Here is a 13988-nt window from a genome sequence, read left to right on the forward strand (position 1 = left end):
ACCCAAGTAGGCGCTCTCCTAGCAGGCGCTCCCCAAGTAGGCTCTCTCCTGGGAGGCGCTCTCAAAGTAGGCGCTCTCCTAGTAGGCGCTCTCCAACTAGGCGCTCTCCTAGTAGGCTCTCTCCTGGGAGGCGCTCTCAAAGTAGGCGCTCTCCTGGTAGGCACTCCCCGTGTAAGCGCTCTCCCGGTGGTTTTTCTTCCAGTAGACGCTCGCCTAGTAGGCGCTCTCCGAACAGGCGCTCTCCAAGGATTAGCTCTCCTCCGGGCAGTAGAGCTTCTAGATGTCATTCTTCGGAAGAATTTGTTGGTGATTCCGAGGAAGATTTGCCCAAGGATGCTTCGGTTTCTTCGTATAAGAGACTTACAGACCTCCTCTTGCAAGATTTTGGGGAGTCTCTTTCGGCCGTTGCTCCTCCGTCTCCTCCGTCCTTATTTTCAACGACCAATACGGCTAAGAAGTCTTCAGTCGTTAAGATGAAGCCTACAGTGTCTATGAAGAAGGCTCTGAAAAACTTTGACGACTGGTTGCTTTCAAAAGAAGAGAAAGGCAAGACAGTTTTTCTTTTCCCCCGTCCAAGCTGACGGGTAAGATGGGGGTTCTGGTACGAGTCAGGAGAGCCCTTTGGGTCTAACTCTTCCCTCTTCTGCAGACTCGGACTTCTCTTCGTTGGTTGATTCCGCACGTCGCTCGGCGCTGAATTCTGCGAAGACGACGTGGGGTATGAGCGAGTTGGATCACCTTCTGAAGGGAATGTTCCGAGTCTTAGAAGTTTTTAACTTTCTTGACTGGACCCTTGGAGTGTGGCTAAGAGGACTCAAGAGCAAGACACTCTTTCGCCTGAAGACCTCCACGCAGTTCTGTCTTGCATGGACAAGGCAGTGAGAGACGGGTCCGGGGAAATTGCTTCACTTTTGGTGCAGGAGTGGTAAAGAAGAGGGCCGTTTTCTGCTCTTTTCTTACCAAGGCGGTTTCTCACGCACAGAGAGCTTCCTTGCTGTATTCACAGCTTTGCCCGCAACTCTTCCCCAAGAAGAATATTAATGATATCTCCAGCTCGTTATCAGCAAAAGCGACGCAGGATATGCTAGCTCGCTCGGCTAGAATTCCGAAACCTTCGTTTCAGCAGAAGACGAAGAAAGAGGCTCAAAGTAGGCAAGAACCCTTTCGAGGAGGACCTTCGTCTCGCTCTTCTTCTCCAGAGGTTCGAGACCACCTAGAAGAGGAAGGACCTTCTCCCGGTCTATTAGGGCCAAGAAGTAGTTCGTGTGCCTCCAGACAACTGTGGGTGCCAGACTTCTGAACTTTGCAGATGTCTGGGCACGAAAGGGGGCGGACAACTGGTCCCTCGCGATCATCAGAGGGGGATACCTCATTCCCTTTATTCTCGAGACCACCCTTGACCACCACTCCAAGGGCACTGGTGGCCAAATACAAAGACCCACTAATGAATCAGCCCCTCGCTCTAGCGGTAGAGCTAATGTTAGAGAAAGAGGCAATAGAGATGGTTCAGGACCCTCTTTCAGCGGGGTTCTACAACCGTCTGTTCCTAGTTCCCAAGAACTCAGGAGGATGGAGACCGGTTCTGGACGTGAGCGCCTGAATGTCTTTGTGAAGAAGAGGAAGTTCGCTATGGAGATGACGTCATCAGTCTTAGCAGCTCTTCGTCCCGGGGACTGGATGGTGTCGCTGGACCTTCAGGACGCTTACTTCCATGTACCGATCCATCCTTCTCAGATTCATGTGGGGAGGGAACGTTTTTCAGTTCAGGGCCCTATGCTTCGGCCTTTCCACGGCCCCCCAAGTATTCACAGGACTGATGAAGAACGTTGCCCAGTGGCTTCATCTCGAGGGAGTGAGGATTTCCCTCTACTTGGACGATTGGCTTATCAGGGCCAAATCCAAGGAGAAATGTCTGGAGGATCTTACGAGTGACCGTTTGGGATCTAGCAGCTTCTCTGGGTTTGCTAGTGTTAATTTCGAGAAGTCACAGCTAATCCCCAGTCAGAGCGTATCTATCTGGGGATTCTGATGGCTTCTCAGGTTTTTCCGGGCGTATCCGTCCCCAGAGAGGATAACCCGAGGTTTGGAGAAGGTAGCAATCTTTCTAGAGAAAGATGTATGCACAGCGAGGGAGTGGATGAGTTCTGTTGGGGACACTCTCCTCGTGGAGCAATCGTTTCTCTAGGAAGGTTGCACCTCAGACCCCTACAGTTCTTCCTGACGAGGAACTGGGATCGGAAATCTCAAGGTCTGGACTTTGCGTTCAAGATTTCGCAAGAGATAAAGGAGGATCTACGTTGGTGGCTAGACCCTCTATTGTTCAAGGAAGGCCTTTCCTTGCAGGTTCGGAACCCCAACCTAGTGTTGTATGCAGACGCTTCGGACAAAGGTTGGGGAGCTACTCTCGGGTCGAGAGAAGTGTCAGGCACCTGGATGGGGGATCAGGTGTCCTGGCACATCAACAAGAAGGAGCTAACAGCTATTTGGTTAGCTCTCAAGACCTTCGAACCCCTCGTAAAAGGGAAATATGGTTCAGATCAACTCCGACAACACTACAGCCCTGGCTTACATTCGGAAACAGGGGGGTACTCACTCTTTCTCCCTGTACGAGAACGCGAGATCGCTCCTCTTGTGGTCAGAGGAAAGGAACATAAGGCTTCTCACCAGGTTCGTACAGGGAGAAAGAAATGTCAGAGCGGATCTGCTAAGCAGAAGGAATCAAGTCCTTCCCTTCCCATCAGAGTGGACTCTGCACGCGGACGTATGCCAGGAGCTGTGGAGGACGTGGGGCAGGCCCCGAAAAAAAAAAAAAAAACATCTTGATCTATTTGCGACGCTCCAGGAATGCGCTGGAATAGATCTATACTGCTCCCCTATTGCAGACCCAAGAGCAGTGGCAATAGATGCATTCCTGATGGATTGGAGGAATCTGGATCTTTACGCGTTCCCGCCTTTCAAGATTATAGGGGAAACGTTAAGGAAATTCGCAGCGTCAGAGGGAGCAAGGATGACGTTGATAGCTCCGTTCTGGCCCGCCCACGACTGGTTCACAGAGGTACTGGAATGGCTGGTGGATGTCCCAAGATCCCTACCTCTAAAAGTCGATCTGCTCAAACAGCCCCACTTCGACAGGTTTCACCAAAAACCTCCCCGCTCCTCAGTCTGACTGGATTCAGACTATCAGAGTCTCGTCAGAGCTAAGGGCTTTTCGGCAAAGTCTGCAAGGCTATTGCCAATGCACGTAGACCTTCCACATCTAGAGTCTACCAGTCGAAGTGGATGTTTTTCGACGCTGGTGCAGGACTCATAAAGTTTCCTCCTCCAGTACCTCTGTGACTCAGATTGCAGATTTCCTTATCTTCCTGAGGGAAAAATGCGGGTTGGTTGTCTCCACCATCAAGGGATACAGGAGCATGCTTTCCTCAGTTTTTCGTCATAGAGAATTAAACATATCTGAGGACAAGGACCTCCATGATTTAATCAGATCGTTTGAAACGGTTAAAAGAACCTCCTCCTTAGTGCCTAGCTGGAATCTAGATGTCGTGCTGCTCTTCCTGAGGTCCTCAAGGTTCGAACCTCCCCATGCTGCTTCGTTCAGAGACCTTTCGATGAAGACTTTTTCTCTGTGCGTTAGCGTCAGCGAAGAGGGTCAGCGAGCTGCAGGCTCTAGAAGGTGAGGTAGGTTTCCAAGGAGGCTCCGCGGTTTGCCTCTTTTCTCCGGCTTTCCTAGCCAAGAATGGAAAACCCTTCTTCGCGTGGCCCAGGAGCTTTGAAATCAAAAGCTTATTCCTCCTTAGTTGGGACAGAAAGTAGAGATCTCTTTGCCCGGTGAGAAGCCTGAATATTATCTTCAGAGGAAGAAAAGACTTGCTGCTAATGAGAGCAATCTCTGGTGCTCTGTAAGGGACCCCAGTAGGCCCTTATCTAAAAATGCACTCTCATTCTTTATCAGGAATATTATTAGAGAAGCACACACTTCTTGCAATCAGCAACAGTTTAACCTTCTGAAAGTCAAGGCGCACGAAGTACGGGGCCATCGCGACGTCTTTGGCTTTCAAGAAGAATTTGTCATTACAAAACCTTATGAAGGCCACTTTTTGAGGTGTGAATCAGTCTTCTCTAATCACTACCTAAGGGACGTATCGATTACGTATGATAAGTGTTTTGGGCTAGGCCCTTACGTATCGGCGGATTCAGTGCTGGGGCAGGGAGCTGAAACACATCCTTTTTAATCCTTTTTCCCTGTTAGTTAAGTTTGAGTTTTTTGGTTGTACGAAGGAGGTTGCAGGAGCAGCTCCTTCTTTCGTATACTAATGTTAGTATTTGGTTAGGTGATCGGTTGTGCTTGAGGCTTCCTTGCAATTGGTAGTGATAGCTCTGGCATGTAAGCGGGTTTTGATCCCCATTTGACCAGATCCTGCTTGGATTCTGCCAAGTAAGTGGACTCAGTTCCCATTGGTAACCCAAAGAGTTCTTCAGCCATAGGTCACGCCCTCGCTGAGACTCTTTAGGCAACGCAGACTAATAGACAGTAACTATCAAGTCTTCTGCCTAAATCAGGTAAGAACCAGAGGTTTATATTATGTATTCCTTTAACATGTGTTGTCCCCACTTTCTAAGTAAGTATGTGTCTCTTTCCCTCCACCAAGGGTGTCAATCAGCTAAGTATATATCTGGCAGGGAAGTTCATGTACAAAAATGATATTGTTAGTATACAATAAAGTTTTGTACATACTTACCTGGCAGATATATACGATTGATGGCCCGCCCAGCCTCCCCTCAGGAGACAGGTGGAAGAAAATAACCTGACAAGAAAGGGGGACTGGTTCTTACACCCGCCTCCCAGCGGCGGGTAAGGTAGATCACCTGACCTACCGGTAGCGTGTGCCGCGAGTTTTGAATTTTCTGTCGTGACGTCAGAGACCTAAGCTAAGTATATATCTGCCAGGTAAGTATGTACAAAACTTTATTGTATACTAACAATATCATTTTAATGGTTGCTGATATAATAACCGACACATTTATATTTTGATAAGTAATGGCTATATTTTGATTATTGAAATATTATAAAATTCATTTCAGTGCAGTAAAATAATGATTTAAAAAGATTTTTTCATGGTGTTTTTGACTGGTGAACTCATTATGTCTGTATTTCTATATGTTTATCTGGTATATGAGCTCTAAATTGTACACATTGTGACAAAGACATTGGTTTGTATATTATATGTTAGGTTTTTTGTGATATGCCTTTTTTTTATTTATGCCATAACTTTTTATCATGAAATGTGTATTTTCTCAGTTTTTACATATTCAGCACTGTTGGTCTTTATAAACAAAGGCAGGTTTATTTATTTATTTACTTTACATTTTATCATGAAATATTGCATTTAACATTAGTGTACATAAATAGTATGTACTGTTTTCAGACAGAAGCATTTGATATTCCATTTGTTGTTTAGATTTCATAATTGTTCATTGTAGAAATTGCTCCTTTCAGGTTGATGAATTTGTGATATACAGTGATGAAGATGAGGATGCTGAAGATGAAAATGATGGAGAAGAGGATGAAAATTCACGTGATGGAGGTGGTTACATTGCTCTCGGTGGTGTCCCTCATCATGCTTCACATTCCTATCACCATTCATTTCGACGGAAACGGTCATTCATGCAGGTGAGATAGGTTCTGTTATTCTATTGTTTGGTATGTAAGACCTTCCCCCAATTCTGCAGAGAAAATTATGCCATTAAAAAAATATTTGTGTAAGAATTTAATATCATGGAAATATAGTTAGACCTAATTGTAAGTAGATCCACTATGTGTAGATCTACTCTTGGACATTTACCCCTGGGAAATTTTTTTATTAATTATTAAAATGAAACATCATATCAACAAGCAAGAACATGATCAAAACAAAGTGTCTGGAGCCGTTAGTACCCCTTTGTTCTGTCCAGTATCTACTCGTGATTCACCCTTTGTCTTGCAAAGCATGCATCACCACAGCACCACGCTCCACACTCAGTCTCTGTGTAACCCTCTACCTTGGTGAGCAGTCTGCACTCCATCATTTTTGTTTTTTTCCAGTAAACTTAGGTAGTGGCTTCAAAGCATACTTGAGGTGTGCAAAGTAATAGTAAGAGAAAGCCCCCAGAGGGCCCTTGATGTGCTTAATTTGGCCAAAAAGGTCTTTAAAGTGCTTGATATTAGAAAAATAAAAACAACTATCTTGCTAAGATTGGTAAGAGATTGGAGAGGAATGAATTGTCAATATGCACAATCCATGAGCACTGGAAAAGTACCCATTTTAGTTTCTGTCTCAGGAACAGTTTATGATACTGAAAGGGGCAGAGCAAGAGCAATTGACTAGTTCTGCAATCTTGGGGAGTAAATTAATCATGCCTTAGCCTATAGATTTATATTTTTAAGTCGAAATATGACATGAATAAGTCTTGTTTTGAGCTAATTTTTTTTTTTAACATATTGCGTTGAGAGCATGATTATTGCATAAAAAAAAAAAAAAAAAAAAGACTTGATTCCATTTGCTATTTTCACTTGCTCTCATCATAACACGTACAAGCTTACATAAAAATATATCGGTCCTATTCTATATAGCACTGTTTATAACGTACTTACGGTAATTGTTTAGTACTGTCATACGATGGTTGAAATACAAGCAAATGGATGTTGCTGTTATCCAATTCGGTTGTACTTAGCAAAAAATTACTGAGTTCCCGAAGCAAAAAAGTACGGAGTTCCCAAAGTCCAGGAACGTAACCCCCCTTATTCCTGTTATTTCTTATGGGAAAAATGTTTAAATAACACTTTTAATTAACGCCAGCTCTCCAGGAATGTAAACCTTTCGTTAATTGAGAGGTGACTGTAATAAGTATATGATAGATATATATTAACTCTTACGCTGATTGGACGTATTATATGTCGAGATAAATTGTCAGTCAGGCAGGTGCCGATTGGACGTATCGTACGTCGACACAGAAAAGTTTTTTAAAAAATTTGCGGAAAAATACTTATAGGCCTACCAGGCAAAAACTTTTGAATCATGCACCTTGGGGGATGTGGGGAGTTCACGGATCAAGGCGTTGTTTTGTTTACAATTGTTACGCAGGCGCGCAAGCGCGAATTTCTTTCTTATCGCACTAAAAAGTATCAGTGACACATCTCAGAAATTATTTTGTCACATTGACATAATTTTTGCACCATTTTAAATTAGCTGTTACATGGAGTATTATATATAAAAATGTGTGCAATTTCATGTAGAATACAACAAAAAAATACTCATGATTGTAGCTTTTATCAGTTTTTAAATATTTTCATATAAATAACGATAAGTGCCAAAATTTCAACCTTTGGTTAACTTTGACTCTACCGAAATGGTCGAAAAACGCAATTGTAAGCTAAAACTCTTATATTCTAGTAATATTCAATCATTTACCTTCATTTTGCAACAAATTGGACGTCTCTAGCACAATATTTTGATTTATGGTGAATTTATGAAAAAATTTTACTTTACGTCCGCGCGGTAGCTCTTCCGATAAATTTTTTTGTGCGATTGTCGTAATGTTTGCACCATTGTAAATTAGCCGTTACATAAAGTTTTGCATATGGAAATGTGCGCAATTTTATGCACAATACAAGTAAAACTAACCCATGGATGTAGCTTTTATCAGTTTTGAAATATTTTCATATAAATAATGATAAGTGCCAAAATTTCAACCTTCGGTCAACTTTGACTCAACCGAAATGGTAAAAAAACGCAATTGTAAGCTAAAACCTTTATATTCTAGTAATATTCAATCATTTACCTTCATTTTGCAACAAATTGGAAGTCTCTAGCACAATATTTCGATTTATGGTGAATTTATTTAAAAAAAAAAAAAAAACATTTTTACGTCCGCACAGTACCTCTTCCGAAAAAAATCAGAAATTTTTTTGTGCGATTGTCGTAATGTTTGCACCATTTTAAATTAGCTGTTACATAAAGTTTTATATATGAAAATGTGCGCAATTTCATGTAGAATATATCTATAAATGATTGAAGGTTGTAGCTTTTCTTATTTTCGAAATATTTGCATATAAATCACGATAAATAGAAAAAAACCACGTTCGGTCAACTTTGACTCTACCGAAATAGTCGAAAAACACAGTTGTAAGCTAAAACTCTCACAGACTAGTAATATTCAGTCATTTATCTTCATTTTGAAACAAATTCAAAGTCTCTAGCACAATATTTAGATTTATGGTGAATTTTTGAAAAAAAAACTTTCCTTCCCTCCGCGCGCGGATTCTCCGCCGCAAATCTCCGAAATGCGTACGTCGCATTCTCGTAATATTTGCTCTGTTTCATATTAGGCATTTCATAGAGTTTTATATATGAAAATGTGCGCAATTTCACGTAGAATACAAAAAAAATAATTGAAGGTTGTAGCTTTTCTCATTTTCAAAATATTTGCATATAAAAAAAAATAATTAAAAAATTCGACATTCGGTCAACTTTAACTCGTCCGAAATGGTCGAAAACTGCAATTATAAGCTAAAACTCTTACAGTATAGTAATATTCAATCATTTATCTTTATTTTGAAACAAATTGGAAGTCTAGAACAATATTTAGATTTATGGTGAATTTTTGAAAAAAAAAAAAAAATTTACGTCCGCGCGTTACGAATTCATGCATCATTTTGTGATAATATTTTCTCTGTGTTGCTTTGATTGTTTTATAATGTGTTATATACCAAAATGATCGCAATTTAGTATACAATACAACAAAAAAAATTAACTCGTTAGCTTTAACCGTTTTGCTCACAGCGCGATTTGAATACAATTATATATGAAATTTTGTTTTTGTGCTATCATATATCGCATTATTTATATATGATGATGATATTTTTTTTCATTTCTGATGGTTGCATACTAAACTTCAGGCAATGACAAAAAAAGGAGCCAAAAATGAACTCTTAATCTTGAAAACTAAGTGCGCTGTGATTTTTTGGAAAAAATGTTTTTTCCGCTTCCGCGCTCACTCCGAAACCCCCCCTCCGGCATATGGGAGACAATTTTTATTATACCCCTTCGGCGTAAGAGGGTTAATTGTATAATGATATGAATTTTGTTTCAATGAGTCCTGTTCCATTAGTTATGTAAATAAAAGTTTTTCTGTTGCATTTATGGTTGTTCAGATATAACTACCCAAATGTAATCCTTCAACACAGATATAATAGCAGTACATGCTTCCATAATTATGCATCCAAGGCTCTGTGTAGATATTGCTGCAGTAAACTTCAGCTCATCAAAATGAATGGGCATTTGCTAAAATCGAAGGGCACTTGAAAGTGTAGCATTTGCCAATATTGCATCCCTCATATTTGCATCATCTTTCTTGATCAGCGGCATAACATTTTCTAGTAAGTAGGCGAATGTAGAATGATCCATGTGTAAAAAGTTCTCATAGCTCTTTCAGGAGGACAACAATAATTCTTTTAAGAGATTACCATAAATAAATCTAGAACATTTTACATATCAGTCTTTTATCCACAACTGGTTTTCTTGGAATCGTTGCTTTCAAGAGCAAGAATAATTGCTATACAAGCAGCGATCTTATTCACGTCGTCTCATTGAGTTGAGGTTGGTAATTGATGAATGGGCAAACCTGACTTTATGCGTGGATGGTAAGCTAACGATTGCACACTTGTTTGTTTGCGCATAAATGAATGAACGTTTATATATTTGGCACTTAAGAACATCCTTTCATTCTTTCTTGGAGTTCTTTCTTAGAGACTTCATTCGAGAAGCACCTTCCAAGATTGTAGTGGCGGCTTTACCTGCATTGAAGGTAAAGGCTCATGAGATTAGAGCAGTAGCTACATTACTGGCCTTCAGATATAATCTTTCGTTGGCTTCCATTCTGCAGTCCACTTACTGGAAATGTAAGTCAGGATTTGCAACTTATGATGTTAAAGAAGTGGAAACCATTTTTGATGATTGCAGTACTCTGGGTCCATTTGCGGTGGCCAGCATGGTAATGGGAAAAGAAGTATAAGAAGCTTTCCATTCTACTTTTCTGTTTGCCTTGAAAACTGGTGTTGAGTCCTAGGGGAATCTGGGGTACTTAGTACTGTATATATACCCTCCAGAATTTGTTGGTAAGGAGTTGGTTTTTAATATTGGGTGTATGTAATTTGCTGGTATTATGGCTTTATGTTGTTGTTCATGTTACTGCGCCCAGGGCAGGGGCAATGTCTGTGCTTTACCAGTGCTACATGAATCCTTGCTGTAAGGCCCCCACTATGTAGTATCTCTCTGGTGAGAGCCACTCTTCAGCAGGTAACAGACTTTCTTGTCTGCCTTTGCTGTGAGAAGCTTCCCTCTGTCTTAACTGTTATTGGCTAGAGGTCAATCTTAAGAGAAACCTAATGCTCCTGCAAAGCTTGAACAATCTAGTCCTCCCACAGAACTCAGCCCCCCCCCCAAGTAAGGCATGAATCTTGTCATTAGAAGTTTTACTTGCTGCCTTCAGTTCTTGACATTGGTTTCAAGTCCATTTTGATCCTCTCTCTAGAGGACTTTTGACAGTAGTGATCTGGATGAGATACTATTTGGTCCTGTGAGGTTGTGAGTTCCTGTCTACTAGACAGTTCAACATTTAGGCCCGAGTGCAGATGCCTCCTAGTACTTAGTACTGGCAAAACCATAAAAAAAGTGCAAGAACATCATTTCCTTCTGGCTCTGTTAGATGATCAAGTGGAGGAAATTCCATCAATGAGGAGGTTGAGTGTGCAGTTCAGGCAAGAACTCACAATGTCAGGGACTCCTCCTCGTTTGTAGCAGGTATTACATGTTGGGATGTGGTCTCATCAAACCGCATTCACCTCTTTTTACTTGCGGGACAATGCTTGTAAATCCTTGAACATTTTCCATGCAAGTCTTCAGACAATTTTTCCTTGGGTCCTGTGGTGGCTTTTCAAGTTTTGTAGCTACCCCAGCTCATGTAATTGAACAGATAGCATTTCATCTAAGGTATTTGGTTGCGGAAAGAGAGGTGTGTGACTGGTGGGTTCTCCCTCCTTTCCCTTCTTTTCTCTCGTAGAGTTAGAAAGTGCCAGGCCATGTACAAGCTGGAAGGACATACATGCAGATAAGCTGTCATCAGGGTATGATTAGATGTAATTTCCTCCCCCTCTCTTGACATGGGGTGAGGGCAGTAGGCAGTGAAACAAACCCATCGAGTTGCACAAGACTATTTATATGATGCAAGGTTCTCTCAGCCTTTTAAGTAATTGAATTTCAAATTTCATTACTTTAATGTTCTGAAGTCTAGTAGCTGCAGCATCTTGTATGTCCAGCAAGCTAGAGGTAGGGAGTCATCCTTCCTTGCTCTTATCAGACCGAGGGAAATGACATTCCTTAGACTGTGAACCTACCTGTTGGTTCAGAGGTACCAAAATTTCCACCCATTAGTGGGTAAGTCTCCTATGTAAAAAACAAAGGTTTGTTTTTGTATAGCAGCAGATATCAAAGTAATTTGAAGATTTCCTAATACAGGTATAAGAACCTGAAGTTTTATTGCAGTGTCTTACCGAACAATTATACAGCTGTAGGTTCTCTATGAATGGCAGACAGTAGATGACGTCATCTCTCTCCACTCGAGGGAACTACAGGTACAACTGTGCAGGTGTGTTGGGATCACAAGCTTAATAACAAGCAGGCAAAAAAAATCCCCCCCCCGCCCCCCCCCACCCCCCACCCCTCACATAAACTTGACCAATCCAGCTACCAAACTCACCAGTCACACTTTCCTTTTTACACTACAAAATACACGCAGGACAATTGACCTACCTACACAAAGAACAAAAAAACAAAAAAGTTACATATACTCACCCAACTGCAGATACTCAGGGGTATGCTGTGCTGTCTGCTGGTCGAGGTCGCTGAGACACCACCAACAACAAAGACAACAACCAAGAACCACAACCCCGCAACCCAACCCAAACAACCCAAGGACACAACCCCACAACTCAACAACACTACAACAACCAAGGCAACACACCAACACAATTTAACAACACAACAACAAACAAGGAATACAACCACAGGAAAAGACCACTGCACAAACAATCACCAACACAAAAAAATCAACAACACAACAAGCCAACACACACCGACTAACAACAACAAGAAATCACAGCAGCTCACCAACAACAACCCTCAACAACTCACAACCTCACCAAGGAACCACAACAGGCCCCAACAACAATAACCACAACAACCCTGAACCACAACAACTCACATACAAACCAACAGGAACTCATAAGCACAATCAATCCAACAACACAGGCACAAGAACTCTAAGCAAACAATATCAAACTCAACAACAACTAAACAACAAATCAATAACACACAACCTAACTGACTTTTAATGCCTTCAACACTTCACAGACCACTGCTGACACTACTGATCATCAGTGGCTCTCACCCAAGACTGACTCAAAACTCTGATCTTGACAACTAACTCCAGTTGCACCAGCAGACAACCCAGAACTCAGCAACAGCCAATTCAATCGCTAACCATCCATGCACCAACTACTCTCTCTCTCTCTCTCTCTCCTTCATACAGGTAACAATAATTCGTTCTCTGCCAGCTTCTGGTGAACATCGGTGGTTGGTGCAGACATTTTCTTCATTTGTTGGAAAGTATCGCTTATCAATATTAGTGAAGTATTCAACTTCGTGTTTTGTGGGATTGAAGCTAGTTAGCTTAATTTCTTTTCTGCAATTTTCAGTAGTTAGGTTTAGTGCCGGAGGCTGCAAAACTAGGTTAGTTAAATGCATTAAGTGTAGGGGTTGTGAGTACTCTAGAGAGTCTACTTGTGATGAATGCAGAGATTGGAGTGAACAACAGTGGAAAGTTTTTGTTTCTCACTCTGGGAAGGTAATTAAGGATATGAAGAGGAAAGTGGCTCTTAGAGAGAGCTGAAAGTAAGACTAGTATAGCTTCTGCTTCTTCTATCGAAGCACCTGCTCCTATCCCTTCTTCTCCTCTTATAATGTCTCCGATCTTGAGTACTCCTACTCCTGCACCTGTAACTCCCTTGCCAACTTCCCGGGGAGATTCTCTTAACCCCATTGCCAGCCTCGAATCTAAATTTTAGAAGAAATTTTGATGTATTAGCTAATACTCATGCATTTAGGTTTATCTGTAAAGTCTTTCTTGGAAAAGACTTCTAGTGAAGTGGAAAGTGTCAGGGCAGTACAATCTGAGAGAGAGGCTTTGTCCGGACAGTTCTAGACTAAGGTCCCTGTCCCACTCCCCCGCCTTGGGGAGAAGACATACCAGAGGTCCAAGGGAGACTGTCAGGGTTTGCCCAGAGACAGTCGCTTCCTCCGTCAATCCTGTGGTGCGCCAGCAGTTCGACCAAACATCATTGGAAAGGTGTGTTGTTCAGTAATAAGTTGTCGACAGAGTCGAGTGATTCGTCGCCAGTTAGATGTCGCAAGTGGCGTAATGCTTCAACCTCACGTCTGTTGAATAGACGTTTGACTGAAGAGGTATTCTCTCCACCCCATGTTAAGAGGAACAGAGAGGTAGACAATTCTCACCCGTTGTGTAGCGTAGCTACATGGACTACACCTTGGATTCTCACGTCAGCAACAACCGCCTATGACTCAATTGTGGAACGACCGATTCTGAGTCCATCGAGATCTTTGACTCATCAGGCTGTTGAAAGTTTGCCTTTGACTTCGCATGCGACAGATACTTCGACTGGCGCGAGACCTCTGGTATCAATCGTGTTGAAGTCCACAACCCCTGTTGCTTTGACTTCAATTCAAGAATATGAGAATTTAGTTCCTCTCCGTCGAAGATTGCATGAGCTGGTGACCTGGATGAAAGAAAGTAAACAATGTCCTAAGAACAATGAGTCGAATCCAGAACCCTCTCTGTCACTTATCTCTTCGGATGACGAGGAGGACTTAGAAGTG

General features: G+C 41.9%; 1 pseudogene; it reads left to right on the plus strand.

The window, feature by feature from the left end:
* LOC135207382 (DDB1- and CUL4-associated factor 12 homolog) overlaps nucleotides 1-13988 on the plus strand; it is an 88001-nt pseudogene that overhangs the window by 22694 nt on the left and 51319 nt on the right.

This window comes from Macrobrachium nipponense, chromosome 32 (genome assembly GCF_015104395.2).
Source record: "Macrobrachium nipponense isolate FS-2020 chromosome 32, ASM1510439v2, whole genome shotgun sequence".
NCBI lineage: Eukaryota > Metazoa > Arthropoda > Malacostraca > Decapoda > Palaemonidae > Macrobrachium > Macrobrachium nipponense.